This window comes from Amblyomma americanum, chromosome 4 (assembly GCF_052857255.1).
Source record: "Amblyomma americanum isolate KBUSLIRL-KWMA chromosome 4, ASM5285725v1, whole genome shotgun sequence".
Classification (NCBI taxonomy): Eukaryota; Metazoa; Arthropoda; class Arachnida; order Ixodida; family Ixodidae; genus Amblyomma; species Amblyomma americanum.
The window spans coordinates 214,117,954-214,143,435 of record NC_135500.1 but is presented as its reverse complement, the minus strand read 5'-3'; positions in this window follow the sequence as shown (position 1 = coordinate 214,143,435).

Here is a 25,482-nt window from a genome sequence, read left to right as displayed (position 1 = left end):
AAGAATTGTCCACATTTACAAGCCTTTCATAATCAATATTAAGAGCTGTTCGAGTTCTCATCATTTCAAATTATGCCTCAAAGGAAAACACATAAGTACACAAGATAGCTGAAGTGTAAAGATGCCTGAATCTTGCAGTCGTTGTGGAAATCAGTGCATTAAAAAAAATTAACAGAACTTATGATTGCCGATATAAAGAATGGACAGCGCAGCTGAGTGGTGATATTCCTTGTTTACAGGTGCTTTTTGTTGTTTTTAATCACCGGTTGCAAGCACAACACACTCAGGCGGAATTGGTTCAAGTCAGCCCCTGCGAATGCCACTTGCATGATGCCAACTGTCCAATCCGAGCCACGCTAACACTACCTTCATACAACGCCTGAGTGCTTCCTCTTCTCATTGGATTTACGGTAGAGATAGTAATCGGTGCCTCCAGCGCTTCGGCGGCGAGTCAACGCCTTGCGGCGTAGATGTGCGCTGTCGCAATCTCAGCTTGAGCGAGAGCCGATCTAGCTGACAATGGCTGCCGCATCTCCCAACGAAAAATTGGCCTGAGGTTCTCGTTTTACTGTGACATTGGACAAAAAACGCAAGGCTTTGCTCTCACGGATGCTTTCCGAGCGTCATAGTTAAAAAAATGTTCAGCAGTCGCCTTATCTTGTCAAACGGAACGTCAACCTGAGGACAAAGCCATGAAAGAAAAGTAATAGCTGTAACGTTAAGGGACCGGGAGCGTGCAGACTGGGTGAGTTAAGAAACGCGGGTTAATGACATCCTAGACGAAATCACGGGGAAGAAATGGGCCTGGGCAGGGCATGTACTGCGAAGGCAAGATAACCGCTGCTCCTTAAGGGTAACGGAGTGCACTTCAAGAGAAGGCAAACGTAGCAGGGGGCGTCAGAAGGTTAGGTGGGTGGATGAGATTAAGAAGTTTTCAGGCATAGGGTGGGCGCAGCTGGAAAAGGACAGGGCTAATTCGAGAGACATGGGAGAGGCCTTTGCCCTGCAGTGGGCGTAGTCGGGCTGATGATGATGATGAAAGGCAGCGAATGCCGAGCCAAGTGCCTGCAGGTTACTTCTCGCAGTGGGTCCAGGCTAGAAAAGCCTTCGACGTAAACAACAGGGATGTGAACTGCGAGCTCTCGCTTGCAGTCACGGTTGCAATAGCAATTTCTAGCTGATAGGAGCGGCCCATGCGAAAGCGCGGGCCCCAGTGATGGTGGAAATGAAAGGAGATTTATTCTGCACTCTTAATGAATGCAGCCAATACCTGATAAATTCTAGCCGCCGCGGTGGCTGAGTGGTTACGGCGCTCGGCTGCTGGCCCGAAAGACGCGGGTTCGATCCCGGCCGCGGCGGTCGAATTTCGATGGAGGCGAAATTCTAGAGGCCCGTGTGCTGTGCGATCTCAGTGCACGTTAAAGAACCCCAGGTGGTCGAAATTTCCGGAGCCCTTCACTACGGCGTCTCTCATAGCCTGAGTCGCTTTGGGACGTTAAACCCTCATAAACCATAAACCAAACCTGATAAATTCTCTGCTCAATATCACGTTGCATTCGCGACAAAGTGTTGGTGCCGTCGTTAAACTGCAGATGAGTCGCCGCGGTGGCTCAGTGGTTACGGCGCTCGGCTGCTGACCCGAAAGACTCGGGTTCGATCGCAGCCGTGGCGGTCGAATTTCTATGGAGGCGAAATTGTGGGGGCCCGGTACTGTGCGATGTCAGTGCAGGTTAAAGAAACCCAGGTGGTCGAAATTTCCGGAGCCTTTCACTACGGCGTCCCTCATAAGCCGCGTTTACTTGAATGCGACGGAAGTTGACTCCGGTCCCATTTCTTGAGGGAAAGAGTAAGTTTTGGGAAGGAAACGCGTGACACGTCCTCTGCTCTCTTCCTCGAAGTTTTTTGCACTTTCATCCTAAGATAGTACACAGCACACTTTGAAAAGAGGTATCGTATGCGTGGTTCGAATACACCCCTCCCCCCCCCCCCCCCCCCCCCGCTCACACACTCACACAAACCAGACACACTCACCCCTCGAGCCCCCAGTACGGACGGACCGAGCGCCACGTTGCTGGGCGCTGTGTGTAAATTTGTTCGAGGTTTTTTTTATTATTTGGACTCCGCGAGTGACGAGTCCGAGCCACTATTGAGGACAGTGCTGGGCAGTGCGTCTTGCGGTATATTGAGAAGCTGGAGTATCCCTGGAGGAGGCATCTTTTGTCCCCACCGTAGGCGCTACCTGACGCGGGAAGCAACGAGTCATCCGCGTTGTGCCATTTACTCCCCTCTCGACGGCGTCGGCGATGGATGCGGATGCTGTCTTTTGCTGCGTTCCGGGATAACCTATCGTCAACGAGTCGGTTCTTACGATGGCTACGCAGGTGACAATGACCGCTCATTGGCGCACGTCATTCTGGAGCGAGGCGCCCTGGCTGACGCGCTTTTTCGGGCAGGCTGTGTTCGCCTACTGACTGTGCATGCTACGGTCCCCGAGGGTTTCCACTGTCGACAAACTGATGAGGCATTCCGCCTCGGAGACGGGTTTTCGACGAAGTTGTGTATCTACCGTGTTTGTCTTTTATGAGTTTGCAAATATGTCGAGCGTGGGGAGCGAGGATGCTTTGCTAAGCTTGTGGAAGTGAAAAGACTTGTGTAGACGCTCCTACTCCGTCCGTCCCACTGCAGTGGTCGCGAAGATTCCACGCGTGCTTCGCTAGTGAATAAAGCGAACAGAACACGTCTTAAGTCCGCTTTGCGCATGGAAATAAGCCATGCACTGCATTCAATTACTTTCAGGCTCCTTTTTTGCGATTTTCGTTTGTTAACAGTCGTTTAGTAAACGTTTTATTCCTTACGCAAAGTGCACCTAAGAGCTTAGGAGGCCAACCAAGCCAGTCATACCAAGCCGCTTGCCGGCAATTGGTTGAACGCACAGATTCAAGAGATAGACTGAGCTGTCAATCGCTTTCATGCTGGACTTATAAGAAGCGAACGATATCACCATGAAGCCTTATCTATAGAGTTGACATTCTGCGGTTCATTATTAAAGAAGTCCCAAAATATCCCTCCTAACGCGTTAATAAAAATTCCTTTCCTGCAAAAATGCTGAGGCATAAATAAGCGTTAACGCTCTCCTTGTTCTGCAAGCCATTCATACATTAAAAAAAAAGGGAAAAGTTGAAACCTGTCAAAAATGTCGCATTTATTATCATGGCTCGCGTTAAGCGAGCAGTAGGTACGAAAGGCAAGTGTGCGATGGCAACTTATAAACACTCTGTGTGTGCATTTGTTTTTGTTTTATTATGCAAGCTCGACAAATGAAGTGGGAAGTTGTAAAGAGAACCGTCTCATTAAGACCGCCGCTTGTAGGACCTTCGCTTCTTTTTTTTTTTCTCGTATATCGCTGTCAGACATATTTACACAAAGTCTCCACTACAGCTACAGAAAAAAGATGTTTGTCGACTGACGTGTACTGTAGAGCTCGCACCAAACTGGGAGCGCAAACACATCTCAAATGAAACTTGAGCTTGAAAGTAAATAATTTACGTTTTTATATATCGCCTTTTAGTGTGTTTCCCTGTTCGCTCTCCGCCACAGTGGCTCGAGCACAGGACCCAATTCTCCATCTGGTTCTCTTGAGGAATAGATGAGCAGGAGGCGTTCAGAGGGAGGGCGGCATAGGGTTAGGACAGGCAGAGAGGCGGACCGGAGGTGCACGTTCGGTGCCGCGTCGGAACGGCAGGCTGCTGAGTAAAACGTTAAACCCGGTGACAGCGCTGTCATGACTAATGTAAGCCTGCTCTGAAAGCACTCCCAGTGGCATAGCGGAGTGGACACACGCCGCGACCGGCGCGGGAAAGCGGAGAAAAGGGAAGAGGCAGCGCGTTCTTTCTCAAGCGATCCCCAGGAGAAAAGACACCGGACGAGAACCTACGCAGGACAGGTCAGAAGGGTCGCAGTGTCTCCCTTGGGCATGGAAGCCCCTCTGGCGTTGAAGTCTGCCGGCACGTGGAAAAGCAAAGCGACGAGCGCAAAAAAAAATAAAAAAGACCGGCCTGTGTTTCTCTGCAGTCAGTACGCTCGGGCGTCGAAACTAGTTTCCGAGCATCGCAAATGCTCCTGCAAGCTTTATGAAGTTTTATTGTACTCTTTTGGTTCCAGCTCTAGAAAACCTTTGCTGGAGAGCTTGCACACTGCTTTCTCTGAGAGCCGAGAGCTGTCGCGAGGACGAGCGCACATACCCCTCCGCTTTCTTTGCCAGCCACTCCTCAGGATATTGCTGCTTACTTGAGGAAGTATTTTTTGGCGATTACCTGTAGCTCGCGAATCGGTACGAAAATTTTGAGACGTTAAAATCACCGACTTTTTATTGGAGCGCAATTTAGACCTGTCGCAGAAAGAGTGCCTGCAGAAGGGATCTTCTTGAATTTTGATGCCAAGAAGTTAGATGATTAATGCCACCGTTCAGTGAGGAGATGGTAACATTTGTAATATGGAACAGCTGTGTGTATACTAAAAGATTACTGTTCCTCGCTTTCAACATGTTCATGTGAATAAAAATACTTTTGCTTCTTTTTTCACTGAGACAGCTAATAAATCCTGAATTGCTATGTTTTATTTGACGCATATGCTATACATAAATTAAGAATCTGGCTCAAGCCGTAAAAGCCGTAGAAGTGTGTGCTCGTGTGCTTGATTGGATTAGACAGCTGATATTTTTTTTTTGCGCTTGTACTTATGCACTGGTGGAGTTCAGGTATTCTAGATTCAAAAAATTTTTATGTATATTTTACATCCAAAAGTGCCAGAAACAGATTTTAATTTAAAGTTTTTGAGAAACGCAAATCATGAGCTATCACTGCGCTAAAATGGCAACTCCACTAAGCTGCACTTGTTGCATCCTTATATATTTTCAGTGCGTCATGAAGACCACACGGACGAGCACTCGTCCGTGTGGTCTCCTCTTCGTCTTTTGTCCGTATTACGGTGTACCGCCTGCAAGGAGGAAACGCGATAGTATGCATCTTTCACTCACCAATCTATTCCAGTTCTGATTCTATTCCAATTCTGAGTGGATTGTTCTTCACTACATAGCCTATTTCAAAGCAAAATGTGTCGCATTCTTAGATCGCGACGAACCCTCAAACCACTAGCGGCGCAGAGGAGCAGCCGTTAACCGATACGCCACAGCACTAGCAGGCGGTTTCTAAGCCAGCCACCGGTGGGGTTTTATAGACCCATGTTGCTATTCGCGAGCAATGCGAGAAGGAATAGCTTTTGCAAGTTTCATTTTTAGATATCCTGTTTTAGATATCATTTTCTTCTTACTGATTTTCATTTCTGCGGACTCATTCTTCAACGGGCGTCTCCTTCCTCTCCCTTACAAGTGGAGAGAGGGAGGGGATAAGGGCCGGTGGAGAGAGGCGCACGTCCCCCAGAACACCTTTTTTATTTCGTGGCCCTCCTAGTGCTATCGTAATAAAGATGCTGGCTCAGAAAGGCTTACATTATCAATGTCATGGGACAACTTATTTAGTACTACCTGTGTTAAACCAAAGGAAAGGTCATTTAGGATTCCGCAGAGCATTTTCAAAAACAGCAGTACCCCCGTGTTTTCTAAGCACCTTAGACGTAGCTTCGCTCCTTAATTCTCGCTTCGTCGGCAGTAAGTGTTTAGTTTATCGCCTGTACTTTCCGTTATTTGCCTCCGCCTGTGTACCGTGTCAACGCGCTGTTTTCTGCTCGTGTTCACGAAGTATTAGGAGGATAGCTAGCACGGTGGTATAAGCGGGGGTCGTGTAAGTACATTTCAGAATCACTGCTCTGAAACGGCAGAGAAGGACCTCACGGAAGCCTCGAGAGACTCCACATTGGACTAAGAGAAGGAATAAAGCAAGAAAAAAGACACAAGCCCTCTACTTTTGGAAGAAAAACCGACCCCTACTACACCACATCCATCAATGCAGCAACTCTTTCCGGTTTAGGTTTATGGTTTATTGGGTTTAACGTCCCAAAGCGACTCAGTCTACGAGAGAAGCAGTAGTGCAGAGCTCCGAATAATTTCGACCGCCAGGGTTTCTTTAAAGTGCACTGGCATCGCACAGTACACCGGCATCTAGTATTTCGTCTGCACCGAAATACCACTTTAGGTGCCATCTTACGATGCAATGCTGCGATGATGATGCTGCCAACTTGAGATGTGAAATCATAAAGCTTGCAGAAAAACTGTGACGACGCGGTTATTTGATTACGAAGACCGAATTGACTGTCCTTTGGTATCGCCGATACTAACAGAGAAAAGTGGGTTCAATTCAAAGCACATATAGTCACCTTTTTATCTGAGAAACTAAACATCGATGATGTCAACTTATGACATCGAAAGAGCACACAGACTAGGACGTTTCCAAGCGTCTATGAAGAGTGCAGTCGCTGTCAAATTTCTGTGCTTCAAAGACAAATCCAAAAGTCTTGTTGCACCATCGCAACTGTAGAAAACGTTTTCTTTTTTTTTTTAATTCGAGAAGATTTCTCCGCACGTGTGCGTCTAGCCAGGAAAAAGTTTTGTTTGTGTCCATTCCAAAGCGAATCCAAGTTTAAGATGTGATATGATAAACTACTCATGGACAATAAACAGTTCATCTATAAAGCCGAGTCTGATTCAGTCATAAAATTATCATAAACTACAAAGTGTGCACCCAGCCGCCGCGGTGGCTGAGTGGTTATGGCGCTCGGCTGCTGTCCCGAAAGTCATGGGTTCGATGCCGGCCGCGGCGGTCGAATTTCGATGGAGGCGAAATTTTAGAGGCCCGTGTAGTGTGCGATGTCAGTGCACGTTAAAGAACCCCAGGTGGTCGAAATTCCCGGAGTCCTTCACTACGGCGTCTCTCATAGAGTCGCTTTGGGACGTTAAACCCCCATAAACCATGAACCAAACCAAAGTGTGCACCTGTTCCTGCATGTTCTCGTCCACCAATATCCGCCGTGTCCCGTCAAAAAGAACCAACATTTCCCACAGTGTCTGTCTTCTTATCAAGAGTTCGCATATACACGTGCAAAAAAGAGGCTGTTTAAACATTTCAGGGAGATAATGATACTGACATCGCCATAATAACTCAGTCATGGCTCAGCCCAGAGATTGATGACCAGGAACTTCTCAGCGTTAATGACGCCTACTCATTGATAGGCTTCACCACGTGAAGTCTCAAGGGGGAGACATCTTGGTATTCACAAAACCCGGACTCATCTGTGAGCACACACGCATAAATTGCCGCCCCTAAATTCTATGCCTGAATATTTAACTTCCAGAGTGCACGGTAATCCTCATTTCGTGCTGCGGCGCAGCAAACTGTGATAATTATTTTAGTTATGAACTTCGGTCTATCATTTTAAACCTGCACTGCTGCTTTCCTCCACGAACTACTTATTGTCTGGCGACTTCAGTCTCACCGATATAGACAGCGAAAATTTCACCGCTAAATCCGGCCTATCAAAAAACTTTATCGATGTAGTTATTTTGTTAATTTTCACCCAAATGTCACTGTCCCAACCTTTGAATCTGACATTCTTAATTTGATTCTAGTGTCGGATCACGAATTAATTAAATATCTACGGATAATTAACGGCGTAGGTGATCTCAACATTCTCTTATTCAACCTGTCCATTGCGTTACAAACCTGTTAATTCTAATTTCAACCAAATCAATGCCGAACTCGACGTACTGCTGCAATATTTTAGTCTCTCAACTAGCTCTAGAAAAAATTGAAAAACTAATCCCTTTTCCAACATAAGATTTTGTTTGACAACCTCATTGTTTGTTTTGTTTGTTCCTCACTGATAAATATGTTCCTTTGGTATTAATTGCAGGTGTTCACAGCAGCCCATGGTTTTTTAATTCGCTGAGAAAGCTAGTTTGAAGAAAAAAGCATATTTTTCAAGAAGCTAAAAAAGCAAATTTCCTGCAAAAATTATCTTCCTTTTTTAGAGGAGTACGTGAACTTACAAGCCTATTAAGGTCCTCAACACGATTTTTTTGACCAGGAATTGTTGCCTATTCTTTGAGAAAACTTGCAAAAAATTTGGAGCTTATTGCAATTCACAACACGAATTGTGTTGTTAACTGCGAAATGCAATTCACAACACATTTCATTCATCAACGCTGATGGCTCGCAAGTGCTAGTTAACCAGTGCGCTGAAGTTGTGAACAGATATTTTACCAGAGTATTTGCCGAAGAGCCCACTTCCGACGCCCCCTTCTACCCTAGTTTTAATTTTTCTCAAATGCAGCCGGTCACTGACATTGAAGGCAGAGCCAAATTTATAGACAACCGTAAGGTTTACAGCCGTCCTGGCCCTGGCAATATATCCCCTAAAAATATTGAAAGGCACCAAACTGATTTCAAGTCATATTTCACTGATAATTTTCACCCAATCTATCGCCGCAAAATCAGCACCTAACGACTCGAAAATTAACACATTATTCCTGTACAAAAAGCTGGCAGCCGTTCTGACTCTCCCAATCACCGCCCTATTTCGTTAAAGTGTAACTCCTGAAAATTCCTCGAGCATGTAATATACTCTCTAACTGCATCGCACCTTCACAACAACTCCTTTTTCAACATGGTTTCCGTCGAGGCATTTCATGCGAAACCCAGCTATTCGAACTCACAACATGTCTTCACCATAATCTTGACTCGAGCTTTCAAGCAGACATCATTGATATTGACTTTTCCAAGGCGTTTAATCGCGTTCCCCATCGTCGCATCATGGTCAAGATTTAGAGCTTTCGTGTTGACCAACTCACATTATCTTGGCTCAAATATTTTCTCTTTAACCGTCAGAACACACTGTAATTGATAATCACCATTCCGCAGCAACTGAAGTAATTTCGGGTGTCTCTCTGAGCATATGCTTGGCCCTCTACTGCTTTTTTTAGTTTTTACCACAAATCTTACCTGCAACATATCATCAATCCGCTATTTGCACACCACTGCATTTTATATCGACTGTATTTATATTTGTATCATAAATTAAGTCATCTTAAGCTCGTTCCTAACGACTCCTACTTAACCACTAGCTATTTGTATTTGCCAATGGCACTCCCTCGCCGCTTACTAACGTGATTTCTGGTCTACCACAAGGATCCGTCCTTGGGCTGCTTTTATATTTAATTAATATTATGGACCTTCCTTCTACCGCATCTTCTGCATTCTATCGTTTTGCAGACGACTCTGTAACTTTAAAGAAAAAGGAATGCGGTCCGGGAAAACCTTAACCACAACGACATAGACACTCTCCAGTACAATTTTAATCTCGTCTCAACTGGTGCAGAACATTGAAAAGTGAAATAAACATTAACAAATAGAAGTCCATGTGCATTTCCCGCACAACCAGAATTCTTGCTTTATATTATTTTAATGGCATCCCTCTTGATTCTATCACAGCATATAAATACTTATGCGTTCATACCACACGAAACTTAACATGGTATGCCCATATCGCATACGTGACTAATTACGCTAATCGCATGTTAGGGCATTTACGTTCCAACTTCGCCGCTTCATCGTCCCTAAAAACTTTTACTTTATAAATCACTAATACTTCATAAGCTTGAATACACAGCATTAATATGGGACCCTACGCAAAAAAACCTTACAACTATTATCGAACTTATCCAAAATAATACCGTTTGCTTCATGCTTTCCAATTATAACCGTACCGCAAGCTGCTATCCGCAAACTCGCCTGCGGAACCTTCATTTGCATAAAACTGGAATATGCCTCACCCATTTGGAGCCGTACCAGACATCTTATTGTTTCATTAGAATGAATGCGAAGTCGCGCAGTCCAATTTATAACATCATGTTAAAACCGCAGAACCAGTGTTTCTGGCATAAAATCGTCGCTGTACATACCGCCGCTGTCTTTTCGTCGCAGAATTGGCCAAATTCTGTCTTTTCTATAAACTATATTACAATTTCCCTCACCTGCACAAAACACTCCTACTTCCACCCAACAGAACATCGCCGTTAACTTTAACAGCTTAAGTTTGCAGCGTTTACGTAACTCTACTCATCATTCCACAAATCGTTCTTGCCATCAGCTATAGAACAATAGAGTGAGCTGCCAGAACCCGTAGCAACTGAGCGCAATTCGAATAAATTCAAGAATCTACTCTTAGGCCATATATATTAATAGCCGCCACTAACACGCATTGCCTACTACTCCTCATGTACCACAGCTGCACTTCTTATTACCTTTTTTTCGAGTTACATGTTGCGCCCTAATCCGTATTACGTGCACCCTTTTTGGCTTTACCTGTATTGCCAGATGGCCACAGCATACAGTCTTTGCCAAAAGTATGCAGCCCAAAGGATCTGCTTCTGTGCCCTGCAGCGCGGCTCCTCTCGCATATTCAGGGACCCTAATCTCACGAAGGAGGACGAGGAACTTAAGTTCTCAACCTTTCCATGCTTAGGACTGTCAAATGTGCTAAACAGCCCCGCTACACGCCTCGCAAACCCATTGGGCTGTATATTTTTGACAAAGACTGTACCTATGTATGGTCTGTTCGCCCTTCTGCAATGCCTTGTCATAATTTGTTCGTCTTCTGTTGTTATGCGATCACATCGTACTTTTGTTTATTTGCTCCCCCCCCCCTTATGTAATGCTCCACCTAGAGTTTCTCAAGTGACAATAAATGGTGGTGATGAAAGGCAGCACGAAATACGTATAAATCTCCGCTTGCACACAAGCGTCAGTGTGTGGCGTATGGTTGCTTATCCAGAACCATACGCCACACACTGACGCTTGTAACGCAACTATATCGTCGGCCCTGAGTCATGATAGGCAGACAGCTCTCGCTAAATAAATATTGTAAATTCAATATGGGGGTCGCACATGCAGTGATGATCCTGCTATTATTTAGGCTTTCTTTCCCTACTATTCGAAGCCTTTCCCCCGACTTAACGATGTGCAGCGTGCTGTAGTGGAGCGGCCTATCGCTTTGCACGAAATTAAATCTGCCATTTCTGAACTGACGGCTCAGTAATCTCCTGGGCCAGATGACATTACTAGCGAGTCCTATAAAACATTTTCCACTTGCCTTACGCCTGTCTTGATGGAGGTTTTCCATGCTTCTTACGATGTTGGTTTTTTGCCCCCCTCCCGCTTTCTATTCTGGGCACACTATATTAATTCCAAGAAGCACAGATACAAATCGGTAGAAAACCGTTGAGAGATATCGTCCAATTTCCCTCTGTAATGTAGATTACAGGCTTTTTGCAAAGGTTCTTTGCAATTGTATGCAGCTAGTTGCCGCTCACTTAATAGGCACCACGCACCAGACCTTCGGTGTCAGAGGCCACAGTATCGAAACCCATATTCATATTGCACGTTCACTAGTAGAGAAAGCATCAGATGAGACCGGACAAGTAGCTCTGATTCGGATTGACCTTGCCGGGGCCTTTGATAAAGTTCGACACGATTTCTTGTTTGCGGTCTTAGAGCATGCAAATATTGGAGATGTTTTGCTTAACGGCTTAAGACTGTGCTATAAGGAGTCCTATACAGGGCTAATTGTTAACCAAGAGCTAACCAAACATATTCCATTGAAATTATCTGTTCGCCAAGGCTGTCCATTATCGCCTTTATTGTTTGCCCTATATCTTGAAACTCTTTCCCTCAGTATTATTAACAGCGCAACAATCCATGGTTTCTCTTTGGCGCAACGTCAAATTAAGATTTTAGTCTATGCAGATGATGCCGCCCACTTTTGTTCTCACAAAAAGAAAGTGCTTGAGGCATTACATTTGACTGAACAGTTTGGCGAGGTATCAGGTGCGGCTCTTAATCTAGATAAATTCAAGGGCCACTGGTTGGTTGGGCCACTGGGGTACAACGTGTGGGGTTGTATTGGGAGATAAATACGTTTCCCACATTAAATCGCGGCTGACACTGTTCAAAGCCGCCGGACCCCACCCCGTGATCGCGCATGCTACCGAGGGCGAACCGACCACGGCGGCCCTTGCCCTGAGGGGACAAAGGAACGTCACATTGGCTGACACAAACAGGTATTTATTGCTACAACAATAATAACACTAGCTAGCAACAAAATACGCTGAGCAATCGAGGTCGTCCGACTCACCAGCAAGGTTACGAGCGAATGTTCGCCCGCGCTAGGGCAAGGGATATAGTCCGAGGCCGGACGGGACAAGATACGGGAGCGAGTCTCCCCGCCGCTTCCTCGCCCCGCTGGCGAAGAGCGGAGCCACGAGCGACACGTCCGCTCGCACCGACGATCCCAGCCAAAGAGCCTCGTGCCCCCTCCCACGCGCGAGCTGCAAGCCGTCTTTCACGCTGCGACGGTGGCGCCCTCTCTTGTTAGTTAAGGTAACTAACAAGGGAATGTGTCCCTCCTCGAGCCGAGGCTGCTGCTGGTGCTGCTCGGTGCATCGCGGGAAAGCAAACCACAAGGGGAAACTGTGGGGCTAATTCCCCACAAACGCCAACTCATTATGGTGGCATAAGCTGGGACTGCGGCACCCTTCAATACCTAGGGGTTCCTCATCACCAAATTCGCAACAGTGGATCCTACTGAGATTCACAGATAGTCTCCATGAGGCGACAAACCCAAGCTTAGATGGAAAGGAAACTGTCAGCGTATGCTCGGGCTCAAGTCTGCAACATTCTTTTTTATTTGCAAAGCTTGCCTATCTGCTGCAGGTTCTCCACTGTGCGAGGAAGAAAGTGCAGGTGAGGCACAGAATATTTGCTACATTCGTATGACATTTCCAATGAGAACCCATGCGTCGCGATCACCTATTTCTTTCTCTAGAGTCCGGTGGAATCGGCTTTGTTCACTTATTCGTGCATCAGCTTGTTTCGCGTTTTTTTATTTTTCAAATCGTCAAACCACCCTTTTTAGTAGATGTGCTTATTAGGCGTCTCAGTGCTCATTCGCCTTTCCTATTTGCACCGACAGGACACACTCGTGAGGGGCCTTAAGGGGGTTCCTTTAGGGAGTTGCTGACACCTTCAATTTCCTCACTGTGCGCTTTTCTTTAGACGCCTCTCCAGAAGGCAGCTGACTCAGGCACCTAGAGTATTTCTTCCCTGCACCGTTGTATCGGCAACCTTTTGTGGAGTTCCTTGACACCAGTTTCTTAAAACGCGTTGGACGAATGTACATTTCTTCGGTTGAAAAAACACTCTTCTTTAAACTGCACGCATCTACGCTGCCTGTGAAGGCATGGCTTCATGCTAAGGAGATGCTTGCGCCATGGTCGGTGAACTGCCGCCTGTGCAGTACACCAGAGACAATTAACCATTGTTTTATTCTGTGCATTGATGCTATGTTCTCGTGCGATATATTACAACAAACAATTAAGAAGGGCATTGAGATCACGCCCTACAGTACCCGTTTTTTGCCTATGGAGAAGAAAATTGGCAGTTTCTTAGCTCAGTTATGCTAGGATATACTTAGCGAAAGTTAAGGCATAGCTTGGTTAGCCGTGGTTAATCTTGATTGCAAGTCCAGGTTAGTCTGGTTGTCTGGCTAGCTGTTGTCCTGTGGTTCGTAACGCGGGTCGTCACTTGAAAGTCACGTGGTTGGTCACGGGGTGTGGTGCGACCATAGTCGGAATGCAAGCACGGCGAAAAGATTGCAGCAGCACCACAATGATGTCAAGAACAAGCGCGTGGCAACAAACGCACTGGCTGATCATGCTATCTCCGAGGGTCATGACATCGAGTGGGACGGCTCGAAGATAATCGAAAAAAAAAGAAGAAAAGACCAAGACGACAAGGCTTTACCTAGAATCTTTTTATATTCAGACGACGGCAAACACGCTTAATCGCAACGAAGGCAATCTACCCCCGATATACTCCCGCTGCTTGCGTCATACCATGAAACCTATATAACCTACCTTCACTCCTGTCTTTCTTTCATTGTGAACAAGGCCCCCGTAAGCCGGGGCCGAAACGTCATCTTTTTAACGATTGGTCGGCGCTTGAAGATTTTCCGCCAAGCATGGCGAAACTACGACTTCGTGGCCAATGTAGCTTTCGCTACAAAACTGTGTTGTGCCATGAGATCTATTTATGTTGCTGGGGACTATGTAGTCTCTGGAAGAGCCGCATGATGGACCGCCACGCCGAATCACCACGGTTGTCGAAATTTTTGTTTCGTAAACAATGCGCTGTGGAGCGCAGAGTATATGCTGCCCTGCAAGAGCAGCCTAGCTGGCTCCCCTGCCTGGATGCACGTGTTTGCCTCGCAGACTTTTGATGTTTCGGAAGGAGGGGACATGCAGGGGTAAGGTGGCCTGGTGTTTTGTGGCGTAAGCATGCTTACACTTTCCTTTTCGGCACTATTTCCATGCAATAAAAAAGTCAGTGTGTGGCGTATGGTTAGCGTCTCTCACTCGCAACCGGAGGGACGCAGGCTCAAATCCCGACTGAAACCCTTCAAATTTTTTTAAACGGAAATCATTTACTTTATAGAGTTCCATCATTTCAGACATGGGGCGACCTTTAATTATCATCGCATGCAATGTTTTTAACCACTTCCACTTCACAGATATAGGTCTGACGTCAATTTCACATGAAGTCATGTGTGACGTGAGTTCCGCTGAACAGCAGCGCCGACGGGACTTCCGCTCAACTGGACCCTTAGTGCTATCGGGACAATAACCCGAGTATCCCATATTCTAAAGCTCCCCAATAATGGACGAGTTCTATCGTCTAGAGTGGACATGTGCCATCTAGAGATATCCCATCCGAAGTCTGCTGTAAAGCATCCCTCCCTCCCCCCCCCCCCCCCCCCCAAAGTCTCAGTCACCATCGGTGCACTTTAACTCCGGCCATCTGGGCGCAGTAAAGTTGCTATGCCCAAAGGAGGCCGCATCTTCGCCTGGCCGGCGTGTTTGGCTAAAGACGAGATATTTTCCCAGAGCAAACAGACGCAGCTGCCTGTCTTTGCATACCGCGCCGGGCTGCTCTCCGCCTAGACTGACCGTCTGCGATGCCTAGGTTATGCGGAAAGGAAGGCCCCGCTGACTTTACAACGTTTCCAGGCGCAGTCGTAAAGCGCCCCGCGTATCCCCGTTTATTATCCCATAAAGGCCGTCTCCAGGAGTGCGACCGCCCCGTGCCGTTGCCTTCGGGGAATGCGCGGGACAGAGGGGAAGTCGGGTTGCCCGTCCGTGCGTCGGCATCCAGCTGTGTCAGGAATTACGGCGCGGCGTCTCCCGGTCATGAATTCTGACGATCTTGTTACCTGGCGCTACTTTCCGGTGCGCACTTATATGTGCCCGCTGTTCTACGTGGCACGGTATCACCGGCACGTTTTCCCCAGGCTTATAGAAACTAGGGGCGACGTTATTGGGTTACCCTCGCCCGAAAATATTTGCTTACGAGCGTATTTATTATCCGGGGCAGCAGTTTTCGCTTTTTCTTTGTTTTCCTGCGATTTCCCAAGACTGGCATAAGTTTGCAGATGTTCTTCTCGCTTCCTTTAAATTCAGGAGCGGCTGTAAGCAATGCATGCTGTGAACTTAGAATAATGAAGACCACGGACTTTGCAAGACGTATTGGCAGCTCAGGGGAAGAAATTCTTGCATCATCCTATCGGTTTTAATGAATAACTCATCTCGCGTATCAGCTGTACGACGGACTTATATTTAAATTTTCACATGTATCGATACTCATCTATACTAAAACATTATTGCTTATTTCTCTGATACATTTTGCTTAATTTCCTCCCCACTAATTTTATTTTTTGTTATATATTATGATCTTGTAAGGACAGGTTTTAGCGGACGGGCGGAAAATGGCAACTGCTGCTAGATTTTTCACAAGAGGAGGAATTCGCCCAATAGCTGGTAACTGAATGCCCAACGGTGTTGCAAGAAAGGCCAACACTAATTTTGAAAAGTAGCGTTTCTCAGGGGAAGATACGCTTTTAACGCGAGAGCGCTAGCATCCCCAGTTCGGAAAAAAATTGTCCGGCATCGCTTTTGGCGCCGTTTTAAAGCCTTTGTTTACTGCTTCTGTCTCTTAACAGCGACTTCGATGCAAGTGGTGGCTCTGCGCGATGGTCTATCATGCGGCTGTTCAACTGGCTAAACAGTCCCAAGAGAAACAAAAGATCACATGGAAATTAGAACCTTCGACTGTAGGTACAGGTCCTATAGCATAGGGCGTGATCTCAACGACCTTGTCGAGAGTCTGTTGAAGAATATCCCAAGAGAACACGGCATCATTACAAAACACAAAACAATGCTGAATAGTATCTGACTCCTGACACAGGCGCCAGTTCACTGATCATGGCATAAACGTCCCCTTAGCATGAACCCACGTTTTTATAGGTAAGGTTTACGTGTGAAGTTTCTGACGGGCAGAGCCTTCGCGACCAATTTAACACCCATCTGTAGCACCCGCTTCAATACACTGTTGTCTAGAAAGACGAAGCAAGTTTGCCGGTACATCGGTACAAGAAATAACGGCTCAATCAGAAACATGTGTAATCAGTTTTCTGGAGAGACTGTACAGGTACTTTAAGAAAAAGAGTACAGTGAGGAAATGGATTCCGTGAGAAACTTCCTTAAGAAATTCCCACGAAGGTCCCTCACGTCTGTGACCAGTGCGCGAAAAAACAAAAAAGGCAAATGGCACTTTACTGCCTATTAAATACAGATACTCGGGCTGGATGGTTCGCGTTTTAAAAAAGGAAAACGTTCAAACAATCTGATGAAAAAACATGTGCTGAAGACCATCTCCACCAGACTCTATAGGGAGGAAAAAATTTTTCTCGATGCATATCCTCCCACTGAGAGCACCACAAACAAGTCGCAAACGTTTTATGCATCGCCTGTGCTCCTTTCCTTGCAAACACTTGCATTACGTTGATGAGCTTCGCACCGAAGAATATATTGCACACTTGTGCTCCTGCAAACACAGACACCTCCCCACCCATCCAAGTCTGTGTTCGTCGACTGAGAGACGAGTTTTGGGAATTGCAGCGAGGCCCACTATTGCGATACTAATGCCATTTGGGCACGTTCGTTCGACTACTGGGTTAAAGGGAGACGTTGTGTGTCTTGTGGTGTATCGCGTGGTCTAGTGCGCCTATTGACGTATACTAATGAATGTGTGTCCTTATTAAGAGGTATTAATTAAGCAAAAAGTAGCGAATAACCATTAAAGTTGTCGCGTCATACTCATAAGGCGGAGAGGAAGTGTCCCCTTAATTCTCTTTTTGAAGGTGAATAGGGTATGTTGAAGGACCACGTGGACGACGCGAAACCAGGGCAACTGGACTAATGCAGCGAGCGCTGTAAAAAACCTGACGCCTCCCGCGGACGACTGCCTAGAGCTGCTCAAAGCACTAACATCGAGCAGAAACCAAAGGTTTCAGGGCGCCACCAGCAATTAGCTGCCCAGTTCACATGCGGTGGCACGGTCTGTTCAATTGCGTAAAGTGGCCGCTGGCAATAGCAGGGTTGTCGACGACGCGTATTTTCTCAGGCGGGGATGTGGAAGAGCTCTTCAGAGCGCTCACTACTGTGCAGACATGGCTTTTATGTCCCACGCAAACTTGACAAACATTTTCAAGCTTCCCATCGCTACAAATCGTAACATCGGCCTCAAACCCGGCCCCATACGCCACAGAAATATTCACGTTAAGTTTTTCTAGTAATAGGTGCGCACGATTCTTGTAAGACTAAACAAACCGCCAGCCAGAGGCTCACTGATAACGTATTTATTTATTTATTTATTTATTTATTTATTTATTCATTTATTTATCAAAGAACATAAAGCTCTAAGGCTCTACAGTGTGTGTGTGTGTGGGGGGGGGGGGGGAGGTACAGTAAAAAATGCATAAGCTACACAAATTATGACACCTATGCTCCTAGGCAGAGTAAAAAGTATAAACGCCAGAAAAAGACAAAGGAAATGTACAGCGCTACACATGCACATACATTTACAACATAGAAGAGAAAGCATTATTTGATGCAGCACCCACGACATCCCTCGGCAGCCTTTTCTATTCCCTAATGGTTTTAGGACAGAAATACATTCTAAACAATTCACTTTTTGTCGCAATTTCTCGAACCTTAAAATCATGGTCAACACACTTAGATTTGTAATAAGGTTGTTCCGAATACTTTTCACGTTCAACACGAATAGTTGAATAATAAATAGAATGAAGAAGTTTCAAACAAAATTTCATTCAGCGCGTGATGAGCAATTCCCAGTTGAAGGCTTCTTTCGTGCGCGATGCACTGAACTGAGACCCACGTGTGCCCGACACAAACTGAGAGGCAATGTTTTGCACCCTATCCAACTTATCTTTATCTCGAGCAGTAGGAGGATCCCAAACCGTACGCACGTATTCCAGAGTCGATCTCACATACATCTTGTAATGAATGTGCCGGCATGGCATAGGAAAAGGGCTTGCATTTCGACGAAGGAATACTAGGGTTTTACATGCTTTAGCAGTGACATAATCGACAGATGGCGCCAGTTAAAATCAGCAGTGAAATACACACTTAAATATTTAAATTCGAATACCTGTTCCAACGACCGATGGTTAATAGCATATGAGTGCACGCCAAGGTTATTACATAAAACCTCTGGAAGAATAAAAGCAATGAGATGAACTGTATTTCTCTGCGATAATGTGAAGCTCTGGGACAGCCTAAGGAGGAAAGAAAGTGTTTATTCAGTGTCCACATTCTGTTAAAGGGCCACTACCGCGACAAGCGTTCTAAAAGTGAATTTTTAGAAAGAAGGAGTCGGAGCCAAGAGTGCAAAAAATGCCCTCTCACCCTAGTTTTTCCGTCTCTGATATCCGGGCCACAACTTTACTTGTTGCAACAAATCTGTCAGGTGTAATATTCTTGTCTAAGTATATTCTACTCCCATACACCCCTCCCGTTTGCCTTCCTGTCATCATCTCATCAGTCAGCCGCTCGGCACGGAAATATCGAAAGCAAACAGGATCGACTGAAGACGACAATGGAAGCTGCGGCGGAAAACAGGATTGTAACACTACATCGGCCATGGCTTGCTTTGTACAGCATTTCCTTGTGTGCGGTACGAATTAGACAAGATTTGTATGTTTTGTTATTTGGCGGACGTCAGGAACGATACGGTATGGGAGGAATTATTAAGCTCTTCTAGTAAAGCAGCAGGATTTAAGATACAACTTGCCAAGAGTAGCCAATAACATCATCATGTGCTTATTTGGTTTGGTTTGGTTTATGTGGTTTAACGTAACAAAGCGACTCAGGCTATGAGGGACGCCTTAGTGGAGGGCTCCAGATAATTTCGACTATCTGCGGTCCTTTACCTTGCACTCACATCGCACAGTGTACGGTACGGGTCTCTAGCATTTCGCCTCCGGTAACCCACGTCTTTCAGGTCAGCAGCCGTGCACTATAACCACTGAGCCACCGCTGCAGCTTGAATGTATTTATTTAAGGCATTGAAGAATATGGGTAATTTTGTGTTATTTCGAGGCTGGACAAGGCGTGGCGTATAGGCAAGAAAAATCATCCAATCCCTGGACGCTTAATTTTAATCAGCGTCATCCTTCAACCTACATAATCAAGCTGAGCCTAGCTAACATGAAGCTGTTGTTTTTTCTTCACACTCAAAAAAGCGCTACAAGATACAAATGTAGATGTCTGTCGCCATTCTGTAATGTGCTTCTTCCATTTTGCGTGCAATTAGAGTGGAAAAACCGAATTGGCAGCTATCACTGTGCTTAGGAAAGAGTATTGCTGCAAAGAGAATTGGATGGTATAGCTTCAGTATCTTAGCTTTCTTTCGTCACTTTTTTTTTCATTTTATTATCTTTGAGTTAAGGCTTTTTTTAGAAGAAAATTTTACTACTCTGTATGACTTCCTAACAGTAACTATGAAAGGGTTGTACTCCTTAATTTTCGCGGACTGCCTCCGGTATTTGCGGAATTCCCCTGGCCGGATAAGTTTGTTCGAAGAAGCCTTGCTGCATTTCGCAAGACGCTTTTGGAAGTTAGTGAAACGAACACATTTTAAATGGCGTTAATAAATTCTGCTCTTAGGAGCAAGGAACTGCTTCGATTTTGCTCCATCAGAGAGCTTTTATTAACCGTCAGAGAAAAAATTTTATAACACGCCTGAATTTTTCGTGGAGACACTCGTAAGTCTACCTCTGTCTGAGTAGTTGTAGCGTGTCTAAAAGATAGAATGTCAAGGAGTGCTTTCAGATCCACACCCTGCTGGTGAAATCGGACAGTGCGGTCAGATATTGTGCAGTTTTCTATGGTAACTGATAGAATTGGCAAGCGCCAGAGGGACTTTGCTCAAAGAAATGTTAGCCGAAATTTGATCCTGGCCTCTGAACCGTTGGCAAGAAAAGACAGCTGACATAGGACAAGCGGACGACTGCTGTGACAGCTAGCATAATGCGTTCATTGCTCCTACAGTCTGAATACAACAATGTTAAGCCCAGAACGGTAACAGTCACATCACAGGGAGACACCGCAATATGCGGATATTCGTACGCGTCTTCCAGTCAGTACTGATGCTGACTTCACCTATTATAGACGTCATGAGGGCTCCTTTACTGCCAGTGCATAAGAAGCTGCGCTGATTTAGTTTCTTCTGGTTCTATTGTGTGAATTTTTAATGTTAACTGCTGATATTCTGTTTACTGCTTATTAATTCCCTCCCCCCGCCCAAGCAAAACATTTGATCAGGGTCGTCAAGGTTTAATTAAAAGACAATCGTTTCTCATGTGGTGATCATGATGGTGGCCAGTCACGAACTGTTACGAAGGCTTCTGAACAGCTTTGTGAACGTCTGCAATACCGGGACTTTTGAAAATAAAGAAAAACAACGGACTATCCCACCGCATTACCGTCAGGGTATTGCAATAGAACGTCACGAGACGTAGGAGTGCAGAACAATAAAAAATGGCGCCTCTTTTGTGGGATTAACTCATCTTCCCGCACTGGAAATTTATATTTCTAACTGACTGTCATATTCAGTTTAGTGCTAGCATTCACAGAATCGGTGCCCAACAACTACTACAGGGTTTCGAATCGCCACTGCTTTCCTTCGCAATTATTTCAGGGAGAACATTTTTTTTTCAGACCACGATGATGAGATACAAGTGAAAGAAAAATAAAACACATTTTATAAAGTTCAGTAAATAAACATTTAGTTAACAAAAGCTTAGTGCACTATTCATTCAACACACAACCCCTATTTATAACTCACAACCGGACTTATGTGCAGCTTCAGTGGCAATTAGCAATGTTTTATTATGTTCCGGGTGCGTTATTTCTTGCCTCGCCATTGCTAACCGCCACCTCTGACGTCCGGAATAATTCGAAGCAAGCGATATCCTTCGCCGTTTCCAGTGTCGAAGGTGTGCCTTCTCTTTGAGAAAAACGCAAAAGTACGATTCAGGAAATGGGTCGTCAAAAAATGCGGCCTTGATGCCGATATTCCTAGGTACATCGTCACCAATCCACTTCAAGCCTTCTGCTGGACAAAGGCCTCTCCCACTGACCTCCACTCCACCCTGGGCTGAGCCACCTGCGACCCCCTCTATATTCACAGACCTCTAATCACTTGCAGCAACCTGATTAAATCCCCTTCCCGCTGGTGGGTTTACGTACCTGGACGTAGACAAATTTTCCCTTCACTACAATAGATAGATAAAGAGGAGGAGGGAAAGGCTGGGATGTTAACCAGAAAGGGGTTCCGGTTGGCTACCCTGCACTGGGGAAGAGGAATTAGGGGACTAAAAGGAGGAAGAGAGAAGGGAAAAAAGGCATAGCACACACACGCACAACGCTGTCACAATTTGTCACTCAATCCAGTCACTCTCAAGTAGGCAAAGAGTGCTTTGTATGCCTTGAGGGCAGTCGACTGCTGTGGCCACGGACCGAGGATCTTTTGCTCTGTTAATGGGCGAGGATTGAGGCGGTCCAGGGCACAACACAGTGTATGTCTTGCACTACGAACTTTCTGAGAAAGCTGTACAGCTTTCCTTTGCATCCGTATGGCTGCGCTTGGGTGGGCGGCAATGAGTAATTACTCTCTTATTGCTAATCTGCTCCACCTGGGAGAATTACCCTAACATCTGACCAACACGCATACAGGCTGTGTGAAATATATAAGCCCAAGTGGTCAGCTGCTGAGCGGTGTAGTGGGGTTTTTAAGCGGCTGTGGAAGTCCTAAGCTGCAAGACGGTGGGGGCGGGAGTCCTCTTCGCCTTGGACAGATCAGGAACGACAGTGATGTGAAAGTAGCCACAAATACTGCGTTTTTTTTATTTTTTACCGAAAGCTACACGTGGGCTGCGTTTTTCTAAGACACAGTTCCTATTCAGATACTTGTGTTGTCTCATCATTGGTTTGGTTTGGTTCATATGGGTTTAACGTCCCAAAGCGACTCAGGCTATGAGGGACGCCATAGTGAAGGGCTCCGGAAATATCGACCACCTGGGGTTCTTTAACGTGCACTCACATCGCACAGTACACGGGAGTAAAAGTACATTGAGTGAAAGAAGAAAATGTCCAGAGCTAAGCCATCTGGTACATGCAGAAACTACAACATAGTCCCGACATGCACAAACGCCCACGCCGTTACACCTTCCTTCGCCTGTCCAAAAGAAGCTCTCCTAGAACCGGTGGTCGGTCGCATACGGCACAAGACGAGCTCCGTCTCTCGGCAGCGGCGGTGCCGGACATTGTTCACCGCGCGCACCTTTCGCCTCCGTTCCGCGGCACCAAGAATCGCGCCGGGATCGATCGACGTGATGGCTTTCGAGTCGGCCGCGAATTCAACCCATGTCGGTTCTCTGCCGCCTCAGCGCCGAATATCGCTGGAACAGCAGGTGTGTGTGTGTGCGCGCGCGCGAGCGCCGCTGCTCGCCGTTTGCTTTCTACGGATTCATTAAGGGCTCGTCAAGTCGCTCCTTCGCCCACTTCTCCCTCCTCCCCCACTTGCTGCCTCCTTCCTCTCGGTCCCTGCGCGCTGGACCTGCTTGCCTCGTTGGCTCGCCGGCAGCCCGAACATGTCTTCTGCAGCCGCTTCGTTTCGTAAAACCTTCCTCCTCCTCCTCCTCCAGCGCACCACCGGCTCCTTCATATCCCTCCTCAATTTCTCCGCCTGCGTCCGCCGCTTCTCGCATCCTTTGAACGATCTGCCGCCGAGTCGTGACTCGGCCTCTCCCGCTGTCGGATTGCGAACTTTCGCAGGGTCCTGATTAAATCGCACAATTTATCGCGTCCGTATAAGTATCGGCGCTCTCACTTAGTAACTACAAAACTAAGTGCACGAGATTGAGAAAGGACCGAAAGATGGCACGGGGGGGGGGGGGGGGGGGGGGCATTATTTTGGCGCAGCCCCGCGGCGTGTTGAGTTTGTCGCCTCCAAGACCCGACTCGAGCGAAGAACTAATTGAGGGAAAACGCTTCGCGACTGAGTGGCATGATTCAATCTAGCTTCGTGTTCGCCTCTGTTTTTGACTTGCCGAGGATAAAGGAACTGCTATGACGTCAGTTTTTTGCGTATTCGTTTTTTATTTTACTCCACTTCTTCAATGGCCTTCTCGAGGCCGCAGTACGTATGCATAAAAATAAAAAGTTAAATCGGTTATATTTTTTATATCGACGCTTGAGTGGCGCAACTGTAAGAATAACTGCCGCACTACGAAAACTACAGCGTTTCTGTACAGTTGCAGCACACACGCGCAATACGCCATACATGAAACCGATGAAGCTTTTGACATTAAGAAGTTTATGTATATTGAAAATATTATTAGCCGGACGATTTTTTTCAGCATTTCTAAAGGAAACGAATATTCATAGGTGTAAAAATATTTGGCGGTGGATTAGCTCTGGCTAAACCTGGAGTGACGCGATAGCTACAGTGGGCGGAGTGGTACTCGCTCAGTTGAATTGCAAAGTTAGTCTATCGCCGCTCCGTTTCGCTGGGCGTTCCTTCTTCAACTTCGTCCCACTTGACACGGCGCATGCGCACAGCTATTGCAGCTCGGTTTCGCAGACGCGCCGCACTACGTGGCTGGTCACGTGACCAACCGTGTGACCACGTGGCGGCGGCGCTACGCCGTGGTTGCGACGCCACCATCACGTGCCACCGCCACGCCAAGCTGAAGGCTCGAAATGCTACCGTAATGTAGCTATCGCTACAAAACACCTTCATAGGTATTGCAATGGTTTCGAATTTCTGTAATATGCCAAGACAGTCGCATTAAGCAAGGCTATTATGATACTAACCGACTGTTAGCCTTTATACCAAATAAACCTTCCATTGCGGTGTAGGTACAATGGTTAAAATGCAAATGGCTATCTGGATAACAGGCGCACTCGAGCAGTGTGCTCTAGCCCGCCTCTTTCTCAATTTATTATTTAAACATCAGCGTTTCAACGTTCAAAAATCATCAAAAAAAGGCCGTACGTTGCCAAATTTTGCGGTATTTCTAAAAAACTTACGTACTCCCTGTTTTCGTACGCTTGACCATTCTTAGCTTAAGCTTTCATGGCATTCCCCTCTGCAATTCAGAAAGCAAGCTTAATACTTCTGAAAAATTAAATTATAGTCTTTATATATTCGTTCCGGCTAAAATACTAGCATGTAGATAAGGCTTTCAACCCAACATCCAAGACCAAATTTATAAAACGTCTCTTCCGTACAAGCGTTGCATGATTACCCTATCGCATTTTAGTGTTGTCAGTGTTACAGAAAAAACAAGAAAGGGAGTAGAGGGAAGGTGGGAAGGCCAGTTTAAAACGGCACTTACACCGGAATATCGTTTAATATATCGCTGTTATTCTTTTCTTTTTCATTCTACGTCAGAAGTGTTCCTTCTTCTCACATATTCTCCTGCGTATGCTATTACCTTTTTTCAACCGCGGATAGCACGGGAAAGATGCGGCTGGACGAGACCGAAAAATGCGGATATGGAAAGGAATATCTTGCGACTAGTTCAGAGTACCTCAAGATATACACTTTTTCCTACTTCCCATCTCTGTCTAGAGAGCGGCTTTGCAGAGCACCTGTGCAGACCTTATCCCCAGTGTTTTGTGTTCATGAGCTGAGCGTACTCTCAACGGGCTGCTCATCACCGGCTTAAACCACCAGCGACTTCGTCCTGTCGCAAGAAACAGGCCATTCAGGCAATAGCAATATAACAAGTCCTGTTTGCCATGGCATACAGCGCCCATTTCTCCCGACATACGTAGCCGCAGTAGCCACTGGCCATTGAAATAAATACCCCGCGCTATATAGGAGCGGCTTTGCACAACGCGCGGGCGTTCACACGCAAAACAGATGCGCCACTGCTCTGACCTCTAGATGCATTTCACGCGCTGTGTAAGCAAGGCATAATAGGAGGGGGGGGGGGGGGGGGGGGTTAACGGGAGAGGACGGGAAACAAGCCCTGCTGGCATTACGGAAGAAA